Raw genomic sequence first — 13,622 nt, forward strand, 5'->3', positions numbered from 1 at the left:
AGAGGCACATGTATTTTGTTATGGACTTTTGTTTGGACATTAAAACCGTGTGCTGTGAACCTTAATGCCTGGATCCCGTGTCTTCTGCTGCGCAGCCGACCACGCTACCTCACATATGGTGGAGAATCGGCGGGCATGACAGCCGGTGAGGTGTAGGATCCGTCCCTGGTGACCCGGTAGCACATGTCCTGGATTCGAGCGGCTATACTACAGCCCAAACCCGGCGACGCCATGGAGGACAGGCTAATGCACAGCAGCAACAGACCAATGCACACCTGCTCCGGGCCTTGGAACGTCAGCAGCAAGCCTTGCAAGCGCAGGAAAAAAGGCACCAAGAACAGATGGTTCTCCTGGCCAAGTCGATCCGTGCCGGACCGGCAGCAACAACCCCGGGACCGGGTGACGACGGCAGCGTCCGGAAAGCGGTGAGACAAGCGTTGCAAAAGATGACCCCGGGTGATGATGTGGAAGCGTTCCTGGCGGTGTTTGAGCGGGTGGCCGAGCGGGAAAAGCTGCCGACCCCCCAGTGGGCTGAGGTATTGTCGCCCTATCTGACGGGGGAACCCCAAAAAGCGTACCTGGACCTCTGTACCGAGGACGCCATTGACTATGTGACCCTGAAAGCCGAAATACTGGCTCGGTTGGGGGTGAATACCTATGTACGGGCTCAGCGGGTAAATCAGTGGTTCTATGAGGAAGCCAAACCCGTACGCTCCCAGGCCTATGACTTGTTGCATCTTGTAAAAAAGTGGTTGCAGCCTGACACTCTGAGCCCGGCGCAAATGGTGGAAAGGGTAGTAGTGGATCGTTTTGTGCGCACTTTACCCGTCACCGTTCAACGGTGGGTAGGACAGGGTGACCCGAGTACCCTGGACCAATTAGTGTCCCTGGTAGAGCGGCATGTGGCTACGCAGGACTTGATACGGGACACTGAGACTTTGCGTACCGCCCGTCGGTCCGGCCCCTCCAAGCCTAGGGCCAAGGACCCACCGCTGACAACGGTGCAGGAGTCCCCTACCGTCCCGTCTGAGGCCGCGGCCGCCATTCCTGAGGTCCGGAAGGTTCTGTACCCTAAACGACAACCCGTCAAGGGGGTTTCCGTCCCCATTAGATGTTGGCGGTGCCAGCGGGTGGGACATATGGAAGCCCAGTGTCCACTCACCACGGAGCCCATGGATTGTGGGGTTACCCGGCGGGGTTCAATGTATGCTCAGGTGGTGTGTACCGCTGACCTGGTCTCCCCAGAGACGGAGCCCCACTTGTGCCAAATACAGGTGAATGGATGTCCGGTTACAGGATTGTTGGATTCCGGAAGCTTAGTGACCCTTGTGTGATCCACCTTGAGGGCTAAAGTAAAGGCCACAGGGCGTACCGTGGGGGTGGTTTGCATACATGGGGACCGCCGCGACTATCCCACGGGGATTGTCACCATCACAGCACCTTGCGGTCAGGTGCAACATGAGGTGGGACTTCTTAACACTCTTCCTTATGACGTGATCCTAGGAAGGGATCTGCCCTATTTTTGGACTTTATGGAAGGGACCCCCTAAGTCCCCTCAGTTATTGGTCAGTCAGGGACCTGAGCCCTACAATCCTGGATCCGGGACGCCTGCCGTAGGGGTCACCATGATAGGGACAGAGTGTGAACCCGATAGGTCACCCCTAGAGGTATTGGCAGGAGAGGCTGAGATGGTCGAGCCCATCCCGGAGTTGGAGGCGTCCCCGGATACGTTTGGGACAGCCCAACTCCAGGACCCTACGTTAATACATGCCCGGAGTCGGGTGACAGTAGTTGACGGGGTGACAGTAGTTGACGGGGTGGCACAGCTGCCCGGTGCCCAGGTAAGGTACCCCCATTTCGCTCTTAAGCAGGATTTACTCTACCGGGTAGATGAAATATGGGGCGTGGGGGTAGAACAGTTGGTGGTGCCCCAGCCGCATCGCCGGCGGGTCCTCGACTTGGCTCATAAACACCTGATGAGTGGCCACCTAGGGGTCAAGAAAACGCAGGAGCGAATATTGCAAAGGTTCTATTGGCCCGGGGTCTTTGGGGAGGTAAAACGGTTCTGCGAAACCTGCCCGGAGTGTCAGCTTACCGCACCCCTAACCCATTTTCGCAGTCCGTTGGTACCTTTACCCATTATAGAAGTCCCTTTTGAACGGATAGGGATGGATCTGGTGGGGCCCCTCGTAAAGTCCGCTCGAGGGCACCAACACATCCTAGTGATCGTTGACTATGCCACCCGGTATCCCGAGGCGATACCTCTCAGACATACTGCAGCAAAGCTTATAGCTCGGGAGTTGTTTGCGGTGTTCTGCCGGGTGGGGTTGCCCAAGGAGATCCTTACGGATCAGGGGACCCCATTCATGTCTAAAGTGACCAAAGAGCTATGCCGGCTACTCCAGATCAAGCAGTTGCGTACGTCTGTGTATTATCCTCAAACGAACGGTTTAGTCGAGCGTTTCAATAAAACCCTGAAAACCATGCTAAAAAGGGTGATCTCCAAAGACGGGAAAGACTGGGATATGATGCTTCCCTATTTGATGTTTGCCATACGAGAGGTGCCACAGGCATCCACGGGGTTTTCGCCTTTTGAATTGTTATACGGGCGACATCCCCGGGGATTGTTGGACCTGGCAAAGGAAACATGGGAGCAAGAGCCCACCCCCCATAAAAGTGTGATTGAACACATTTTGGGTATGCAGAACCGCATAAGCGCGGTCATGCCAATTGTGAAGGAGCATTTACAGGAGGCTCAGGCCGCGCAAAGCGGCCGCTACAATAGACAAGCCACCATGCGGACCTTTAAACCTGGGGATCGGGTGTTGGTATTAATCCCCACGGCGGAGAGTAAATTCCTGGCTCAGTGGCAAGGCCCCTACGAGATAAAGGAAAGAGTCGGGGTGGTTAACTATAAAGTATTGCAGCCCGGTAGGCGGAAACCTGAACAAATATACCATGTCAACCTATTAAAACCTTGGCAGGAACGGGAAAGCCTGATGGCTGTTTTTTCCCCACCTCCCTCCTCTTCGGGTCGTTCACATCCGGCTCCAGCGACCTCCGGAGAGGACGAACCGGAAGTAAGGATTGGAGAAGCCCTCACCAAGACTCAGAGGCGAGAGGCCAGACGGTTGGTTCAGCAGAACCCCGATGTCTTCTCCGAGCTGCCCGGTAGGACCAGTCTGATACGACATGATATTGTCACCGAGCCCCACCTGAAGGTACGCCTGAAGTCATACCGGGTACCGGAGGCTCGACGACAAGCCATATCGGAGGAAGTAAAGACAATGTTACGCCTGGGGGTCATCGGAAAAATCCCGGAGTGAATGGGCTAGTCCGATTGTCCTAATACCAAAACCCGATGGCTCCTTAAGGTTCTGCAATGACTTTAGGAGATTTAACGAAATATCCAAGTTCGATCTCTACCCCATGCCCCGGGTGGATGAGCTGATTGATAGGCTGGGACAGGCGCGATATTTTACCACGCTCGACCTGACCAAGGGGTACTGGCAGGTGCCACTGACGGAGTCCGCCAAGGAGAAAACCGCTTTTGTTACGCCGGAGGGTCTCTTCCACTATGTTGTCTTGCCTTTTGGGTTACATGGCGCTCCGGCCACGTTCCAGAGGTTGATGGACTTAGTGCTGGAACCCCACCAGGCGTATGCATCAGCGTACCTTGATGACATCATTATTTACAGCTCCGATTGGCAGACCCACTTGGAACAGGTACAAGCGGTGGTGGACGCGCTTCGAACAGCCGGATTGACAGCCAATCCCAAGAAATGTGCATTGGGACTCACGGAAGCCCGCTACTTAGGCTACGTGATAGGCCAAGGAGTGATTAAGCCCCAAATTAACAAGGTTGAGGCGATCCAGAAGTGGCCTAGACCCCTGACCACGAAGCAGGTTAGGGCCTTCCTGGGTATCGTGGGGTACTACAGGAGGTTTGTAAAGGACTTTGCGGGACTATCAGCCCCCTTGACGGACCTTCTCAAAGGCAAGAAGTCCGTCATGGTGCGCTGGACTCCGCAGGCCGAGGACTCCTTCCGGGCCCTGAAGGAGGTCCTGTGCGGACAGCCCGTTCTGGTACACCCTGATTTCCGGAAGGAGTTCATAGTACAGACTGACGCCTCGGAGGTCGGCCTGGGTGCAGTGCTGTCTCAGGTGGTTCAGGGGGAGGAACATCCCGTCACCTTTTTAAGTAGGAAGCTCACCCCTCCCGAGCTGAATTATAGCGTAGTGGAGAAGGAGTGCCTGGCGATCAAGTGGGCCTTGGAGTCCCTACGCTATTACCTGCTGGGACGGCAGTTTCGCTTGGTGACGGATCACTCTCCGCTGGTCTGGATGAGGTCCGCCAAGGAACGGAATGCCCGGGTTACTCGGTGGTTCCTTTCTCTGCAGAACTTCCGGTTTACAGTTGAACACCGGGCCGGTAGGTTGCAGGGCAACGCCGATGCCTTGTCCCGCGGCCCGTGTTTGATGGCTGGAGTTCAACCCCGCACGCTTGAACTGAGGGGGGGGGTATGTGAGACTGTGACCGGGGTTATCTATGACGGCCGGTATATCTCGCCCCGGTTGTGCTCACTCCATGATAGAAAGTAGATCCACTCTAGGGTTAATGCTGTTTCCCTACAGGCTGAAGGAAGGGTTAAATAGAATCAGGAACAAGGGCAGGTGTGTCGGGTGTGGGGGAGTGAACAGAACTTCCTGAGCTCTCTGCTGGAGAGGCACATGTATTTTGTTATGGACTTTTGTTTGGACATTAAAACCGTGTGCTGTGAACCTTAACCCTTTAGTGACGGAGCTAATTTTCACCTTAATGACCAGACCAAATTTTGCAATTCTGACCAGTGTCACTTCATGAGGTTATAACTCTGGAACGCTTCAACGGATCCCGGTGATTCTGAGATTGTTTTTTCGTCACATATTGGACTTCATGTTAGTACCAAATTTAGGACAATATTTTTTGTTTATTTATGAAAAAAATTGAATATTGGCAAAAATTTTGAAAATTTAGCAATTTTCAACTTTTGAATTTTTATACCGTTAAACCAGAGATTTCTGTGACACAAAATAGTTAATAAATAACATTTCCCACTTATCTACTTTACATCAGCACAATTTTGGAAACAAAATTTTTTTTTGTTAGGAAGTTAGAGGGGTTCAAAGTTTATCAGCAATTTCTCATTTTTACATCAAAATTTACAAAACCAGTTTTTTAGGGACCACATCACATTTGAAGTGACTTCAATAGGCCTAGATGACAGAAAATACCCAAAAGTGACACCATTCTAAAAACTGCACCCCCCAAAGTACTCAAAACCACATTCAAGAAGTTTATTAACCCTTCAGGTGCTTCACATGAACAAAAGCAATGTGGAATGAAAAAAAGCAAAAATTAAATTTTACCTAAAAATGTTGCTCTAACCCAAATTTATTCACTTTTAGAAGAAATAACACAACAAAATGGACCTCAAAACTTGTTCCCCACTTTCTTATGAGCGCGCCGATACCCCACATGTGGTCAGAAACCTCTGTTTGGACAAATGGGAGGGCTCGGAACAGAAGGAGCAATATTTGAATTTTGGAAAGCAAATTTGGCTGAAATAGATTGCGGGCACCATGTTGCATTTACAGGTCCGCTAAGGTACCTAAACAGAAGAAATCCCTCACAAGTGACACCATTTTGGAAACTAGACCCCTCAAGGCTTCTATCTAGGGGTATAGTGAGCATTTTAGATCCACAGGTACTTCACAGATTTTGTTAACGTTACGTTGTCATATTGAAAATTTTAATAATTTTCTCAAAAATGTTGCTTTAGCATCAATTTTCTCACTTTTTCAAGAGGTAATTCCAAAAATTTGACCTCAAGGTTTGTTAACCACTTTTTTATGAGCGCGGTGATACCTCACATGTGGTCTGAAACCTTTGTTTGGACAAATGGGAGGGCTTGGAACGAAAGGAGCAATATTTGAATTTTAGAAAGGAAATTTGGCTGAAAAAGATTGCGGGCACCATGTCGCATTTGGAGGTCCCCTAAGGTACCTAAACAGCAGAAACCCCGCACAAGTGGCCCCATTTTGGAAACTAGGCCCCTCAAGGAATTTATCTAGATGTTTGGGGAGTACCCTGAACCCTCAGGTGCTTCACAGAATTTTATAACGTTGAGCCATGAAAAAAAAAAAATAAAATTTTACCACAAAATTGTTATTTCAACCAGGTAGCTTTTTTTTTACAAGAGTAAAAGGAAAAAATTCAGCATAACATTTATTGTGCAATTTCTCCTGAGTTTGGCGATACCTTATATGTGGTGGAAATCAACTGTTTGGGCGCATGGCAGGGCTCGGAAGGGAAGGAGTGCCATTTGACTGCAAAATTGGCTGGAATCAATAGCGGACGCCAGGTTGCATTTGGAGAGCCCCTGAGGTGCCTAAACAGTGGCGGTCCCCCACAAGTGACTTCATTCTGGAAACAAGACACCTCAAGGCTTTTATCTAGGTGTATAGTGAGCAGTTTGAATCCACGAGTACTTCACAGAATTTGATAAGCTTAGGTTGCCATATTGAAAATTTTCATTTTTTTCACAAAACTGTTGCTTTAGCATCAAATTTCTCACTTTTTCAAGAGACAACAACAAACCGTGGACCCCACAGGTTGTTATCCAATGTCTTATGAGCACAGGGATACCCCACATGTGGCCAAAAACCTCTGTTTGGATAAATGGGAGGGCTTGGAATGGAGGGAGCACCATTTGAATTCTGGAAAAGTTGAAATAAATTGCGCGCACCATGTCACATTAGCAGGGCCCCTTGGGTACCTATACAGCAGAAACCCCCCACAAGTGACTCCATTTTGGAAACTGGATTTTATTCAGGAGTATAGTAAGCATTTTGAATCCACAGGTACTTCACAAAAATGTTGCTGTAGCAACAAATGTCTCACTGTTAGGCTATGTGGCCATGATCCAGCGACACGGCATCTAGTACACAGTGTCAGCCTCCTGCAGAGATGTGAGTGTTGTCCACGGGAGAACGCAGCTGCCCATGCCCACGATTTGGGTTCAGGCCGCTGTGGAGCTCTATGCTACCTGCAGAGAACACTCATCTCCGCAGCATAAATTGACATGCTGAGGCTCGGGAAGCTGCGCCACAGGTCGGTTTATGCTGCGGAGAAAAGAAGCACATTGGGCATGGGATTTCTAAAAATCCTTCCACTGTGCTTCTACTGCACAACGCAGCGTTATGGACGCAGGGAAAACACTCTGCGCCCAAAACGCTGCAAACCCTGATTGTGGGCACACAGCGTAAAATGCTACAATGGATGAATGGATAGATGTCAAACAAATATAACGTCCCATTCCCCTGCATATTCTAAGCTGGCGCCCTTTAGTGCCTTTCATGTGGCACTAAAGTGTGCCTAGCCTTGTATTTAGCCCCCCAAAAAATTAATAATTAAAATAAACGACGTGGGGTCCCCCCTATTTTTGATAGCCAGCTAGGGTAAAGCAGACAGCTGTAGCCTGCAAACCACAGCTGACAGCTTCACCTTGGCTGGTGATCAATTTGGAAAGCTCCCCAGGCGTTTTTTAAAAAAAAAAACAAAACATGGGGTCCCCCCCAAATTAGATCACCAGCCAAGGTGAAGCGGACAGCTGGGGTCTGGTATTCTCAGGGTGGGAAGAGCCATGGTTATTGGACTCTTCCCAGCCTAAAAATAGCAGGCCGCAGCCACCCCAGAAGTGGCGCATCCATTAGATGCGCCAATCCTGGCGCTTCGCCCCAGCTCATCCCGCGCCCTGGTGCGGTGGCAGACGGGGTAATATACGGGGTTGATACCAGCTGTAATGTCACCTGGCATCAAGCCCTGGGGTTAGTGATGTCACGGCATCTGAACAGATACCCGACATCACTAACCCAGTCAGTAATAGAAAAAAAAGACAAAAAAAAATTTATTTGAAAAAACACTCCCCGAAACATTCCTCTTTTACCAATTTATTGAAAATAAAGAAATTCCGGTCGCTGTAATCCATTTTGGAGGTCCCACGCCGACTCTGGATCTTCTAGAATATGGGGGGCACGTTCAGGGAACGTATCCCCCATTTTCTGGAAGAGCAAACTCTCCATGAGCAGTGTGGGTGCAGTAATCTGAGAATACTGCACTCACACTGCCCCGGTCCAACCTAGGGCAGAGTGACCTGCAGTAACCTCATTCCAGAATATGAGGGGCACGCTCACAGAACGTACCCCCCATTTTCTGGAACAGCAGCCTCTCCATGTGAGGAGTGTGGCTGCAGATCACTGCACTCACCCTCCCCCGGTCCACAGTGGAGCCTGTGCATCAGCGACGTCAGCAGGATCCCTGCTTGCAGGGATCCAGCTGACAGCCGCTGTCTGCGCATGCGCCGCCAGCATTGAAGAAGGAGGCGGCGATCGCGGGCCCGGAGCGGCAGACAGGTAACGTATAACCGGGGGCTTGGGGGGGGGGGTGACGGGGGGTGACCTAGTGGGACCTGGGGACACCTTTCTGCCGCATGTGACGTGTCACATGCGGCAGAAAGAGCAGAATGAAGGCGGCCGCGCGCTGTGCGCCGCCATCTTCCACGCTCCGGAGGGGGGAGGGGGGTGGTGGCTCTGGAGAACCGGAGGGGGCTCCGGTGACCAGAGGGCTCCGGTGGACCGGAGGAGGGGTCAGGGGGAGGACATTTCCCTCCGATCTGAAATGTTTGATCATTTCAGATCGGAGGGAAATGACTGCAGAGCCGGCGCCGGCGGCAGTTTTCTGTGCGCTTCGGCGCCATTTTGGATGTCCGGTGGGGGTAGGGGTGGGGGTGGGGGGACTCTCCGGTACCGGGGGCTTTGGGGGCACTAGGGGGTTAGATTTCTTTCTCATCTGACATGTTTGATCATGTCAGATGAAAAAGAAATCAGTTTTACCGGCCATTTCTTTTTTTTTCATGTGTTCGTCGGTATACAGTGTATACCGCCGATCACATGATCGGGGTCCAAAAAAAAACCCCGATTCATAATCTGGGGGGTCTCAGCTACCCCCGGTAGCTGAAACCCCCGAGATTTTCGGTTACTGGGGGGCGCTACAGGGTTTTTTCGGGCCGCCGCTTTAAAGCGGCGGAACAGAATAAGTACCCTGTTTTGCCGCCGCTTTAAGTCGTACGGCCGTCGTTATGAGGTTAATGCCTGGATCCCGTGTCTTCTGCTGCGCAGCCGACCACGCTACCTCACAATATATATATATATATATATATATATATATATATATATATATATATATATATATATATATATATATATATATATATATATATATATATATATATATATATATATATATATATATATATATATATAAATATATATATATATATATACACACACATACATACACACACACACACACACACACACAGTAGTACCTTGCTTAACGAGAACTATCCGTTCTGGGACTGTGCTTGTTAATTAAGTTACTCGTTCAGCAGAGCAAGATTTCCCATAGGAAATCATTGCAATGCTGACAATTCGTTCCACAATGTGTTAAATGTCCCATCCTGGTCCCCTATTCTATCATTCTACACATGCACACAAGCACACATGCACACGCACATATTATATGCTCACCTTACCTTCCGTTCCATCGCCGGTCTCCTGGGACTTGCTGTTCTGCGGTGCGGGCCGTGTATCAGGTAACCATAATGACGAGGGCGGAACTTCCTGCCAGAGCGCTAACGTCAAAGGCAGAGCCGCTTGCCTCTGATTGGCCAGCGCGCTGCCTTTCACAAGCGGTGACAGGAACCAGGAAGTTCCTGCTTCGTTGCTATGGATGCCGATGCCTGGAGTGGAGTGGAGCGGAGCAGAGCGGCGCGGCGCACTACAGGACCCAGGAGGCTGGTGATGAAACGGAAGGTACAGATATTATATGCTCACCTTACCTTCCGTTCCACCGCCGGCCTCATGGTACTTGTAGTTCGCCGTGATGTACCCGGGAACTACAAGAACCATGAGCCCGGCGGTGGAACGGAAAGTAAGGTGAGCATAATACTGTATGTGTGTGGGTACGTTTATGTTTGTGTGTTTGTGAGTACATGTGTGTGTTTGTGCAGACTGCAAGTGCGGGTTAGAGCACGGTGGATGGACGAAACCGTATGTGTATATATATATGTATATGTATATGTGTATGTGTGTATATGTATGTGTGTATATGTATGTGTGTATATATATGTATATGTATATATATATATATATATATATATATACAGTCATGGCCAAAAGTTTTGAGAATGCTACAAATATTAATTTTTACAAAGTCTACTGCTTAAGTTTTTCTAATGGCAATTTGCATATACTCCAGAATGTCATAAAGAGTGATCAGCTTAACAGCAATTACTTGCAAAGTCAATATTGGCTAAGAAAATGAACTTTAACCCCCAAAACACGTTTCAACATCATTGCATTCCTGCCTTAAAAGAAGCAGCTAACATTGTTTTAGTGATTGTTCCATTAACACAGGTGTGGGTGTTGATGAGGACAGGGCTGGCGATCAATCAGTCATGATTAAGTAAGAATGACACCACTGGACACTTTAAAAGGAGGCTGGTGCTTGGTATCATTATTTCTCTTCAGTTAACCATGGCTATCTCTAAAGAAACACGTGCAGCCATCATTGCTCTGCACAAAAATGGCCTAACAGGGAAGAGTATCGTAGCTACAAAGATTGCACCTCAGTCAACAATCTATCGCATCATCAAGAACTTCAAGGAGAGAGCTTCCATTATTTCCAAAAAGGATCCAGGGCGCCCAAGAAGGACCAGCAAACGCCAGGACCGTATCTTAAAACTGTTTCAGCTGTGGGATCGGACTACCAGCAGTGCTGAGCTAGCTCAGCAATGGCAGCAGGCTGGTGTGAGTGCTTCGGCACGCACTGTGAGGCGGAGACTGCTTGAGCAAGGCCTGGTTTCAAGGAGTGCAGCAAAGAAGCCACTTCTCTCCAGAAAAAACATCAGGGACCGACTGATATTCTGCAAAAGGTACAGGGAGGGAGTGGACTGCTGAGGACTGGGGTAAAGTCATTTTCTCAAATGAATCCCCTTTTCGATTGTTTGGGACATCTGGAAAACCGCTTATTAGGAGAAGAAGAGGTGAGCGCTACCACCAGTCTTATCTCATGCCAACTGTTAAGCATCCTGAAACGATTCATGTGTGGGGTTGCTTCTCAGCCAAGGGAATAGGCTCACTCACAGTCTTGCCTAAAAACACAGCCATGAATAAAGAATGGTACCAGAATGTCCTCCAAGAGCAACTTCTCCCAACTGTCCAAGAGCAGTTTGGCGCCCAACAATGCCTTTTCCAGCATGATGGAGCACCTTGCCATAAAGCAAAGGTGATCACTAAATGGCTCATGGAACAAAACATAGAGATTTTGGGTCCATGGCCAGGATACTCCCCAGATCTTAATCCCATTGAGAACTTGTGGGCAATCGTCAAGAGACGGGTGGACAAACAAAAACCAACAAATTCTGGCAAAATGCAAGCATTGCTTATGCAAGAATGGACAGCTATCAGTCAGGATTTGATCCAGAAGTTGATTGAGAGCATGCCAGGGAGAATTGCAGAGGTCCTGAAGAAGGGTCAAAACTGCAAATATTGACTTGCTGCATTAACTAACTCATTCTAACTGTCAATATAACCTTTTGGTACTCATAATTTGATTGCAATTATATTTCTGTATGTCATGTAAACATCAGACAAGCACAATTAAAAACCAGAGGGCAACAGATCATGTGAAAATATAATTTTGGTGTCATTCTCAAAACTTTTGGCCATGACTGTGTGTGTGTGTGTGTGTGTGTGTGTGTGTGTATGTATATACATGTATGTATATATATGTATGTATGTATGTATGTGTGTATATATATATATATATATATATATATATATTATATGTGTATGTATAATTTATATTTTTCCAAAAAATCAAAAGGCAGCACTCTACCTCTCTTTCAAATAAAATCTTCTTTAATGGCCAATATCACAGGACGTTTCGGCTGACCTTTTTCCAACAGTTCCACTTCTGGAGCTTCCCAGCATGATATTTCTGTACATAGAGGTGATGTCAGTACCTATAGGGTTAATGTGATAGAAACTGTGTCGATCTCAAAGAGGGGAGGAGATAGAAAAAAAGATTTACAACTAAAAAAAGCCATGAGGACTTTTAGGCTAAAAACCCGAACACATAAATATTTAACTGGAAAGTATCAATATCCAGAAAAAATAGTGATGTGGCTATAAGGAGAGCACGAGCTTGAAAAAAGAGGTCCATAAACATTACCTAAATGGTGCAATGGAAGGGAACCTAAATCTGGTCCATTATCAGTACAAATCACCCATAGAGGAACACAGGATCATCACCAATGCGCGTTTCGTGGAGGTATTGTTGCTTTCTCAAGGAGGAAGATCCTGAATGTTTATTTACCTCTTTTTCCAACCTCGTGCTCCCCTTATATTCACATCACTATTTTTTTCTGGATATTGATCCTTTCCAGTTAAATATTTATGCACATTTTTTAGTGGATTGGGGGTGCGCCATGAGGGCCATATCCCTCTTAATTATCCTGCTATTCCCCTACCTAGGCCCAGAGATCTCATGATTTTCTAGGAACCTTTTTTGGCCTTGTGCATTTGCACTTTAGAACTTGTTGTGAGTTAATATGATTATCCATTAACTTTCCCATTACCCACTCATCTCTACCCCATTACAAACCCATGTTAGGGTTTGTTTTGTTTTTTTTTCTTTTGAGTCAATCCACCTGTATTACTGTAGGTAAATGAAGGGTGAATAGGATTGGGAAGTGATTTACTACCCACTGTTCCATCTTACATTCTGTACTCCCCCTTTATTCTCTTGGAATATTTTAATCTGTGATGTTATGTCTCGTGTGTAATTTTTAATAAAGATTTTGAAATTTGCACATATACATAAGTTTCTCTTATTTTTTTTTATATAATATTAGCTGTAGTACCTGGCATTGCCCGGGATAGTAATTGTTTCTCTCTCGGTCTGTCTCTTGGTCGGTCTGTCTCTCTGCCTCTTTCCCTGTCTGCCTCTGTCTGTGCCTTTCTGTTTGTCTTTGTCTTGCAGTCTGAGTCTGTCTCTTCACCAACATCATATTACCTCACACATAAGCTTCTTATACTAACAATTTCCTTTGTTCCTATTGCAACCAATCACAGCTCCTATTAGCCTGTAGCTCCCAGCTTCATTCACTTTAATGTAAGCAGGTTTTTTGGATAGTAACTAGAAAGCACGGCGTTAAATTTTCCCATCAAACCATAGTCTATGACGTTCCCTGAGTTAAATGAGGTGTCTGTGCCAAATTTTGTGATTGTAAATGCAATGATGTGGATTCCTTTAGCTGACACACACACACACACACACACACACACACACACACACACACACACACACACACACACACACACACACACACACACACTCACACATACACTCCGCTTTATATATTAGATATGTGTGTGTTTTGGTGAGAGATCGTTGTTTTCTTTTTTTTTTCTTTTTTTTTTTTAAAAAAACAAAAACCTCACCAAGTACCTTGCTA

At 47.5% G+C, this 13,622-nt stretch overlaps 1 protein-coding gene across 2 annotated transcripts in view; it reads left to right on the forward strand.

The window, feature by feature from the left end:
• Positions 1 to 13,622, forward strand: part of PDIA4 (protein disulfide isomerase family A member 4) — a 342,287-nt gene that overhangs the window by 226,161 nt on the left and 102,504 nt on the right. The window lies entirely within an intron of this gene.

The sequence above is a fragment of the Anomaloglossus baeobatrachus genome, chromosome 6 (genome assembly GCF_048569485.1).
Source record: "Anomaloglossus baeobatrachus isolate aAnoBae1 chromosome 6, aAnoBae1.hap1, whole genome shotgun sequence".
NCBI classification, from domain to species: Eukaryota; Metazoa; Chordata; class Amphibia; order Anura; family Aromobatidae; genus Anomaloglossus; species Anomaloglossus baeobatrachus.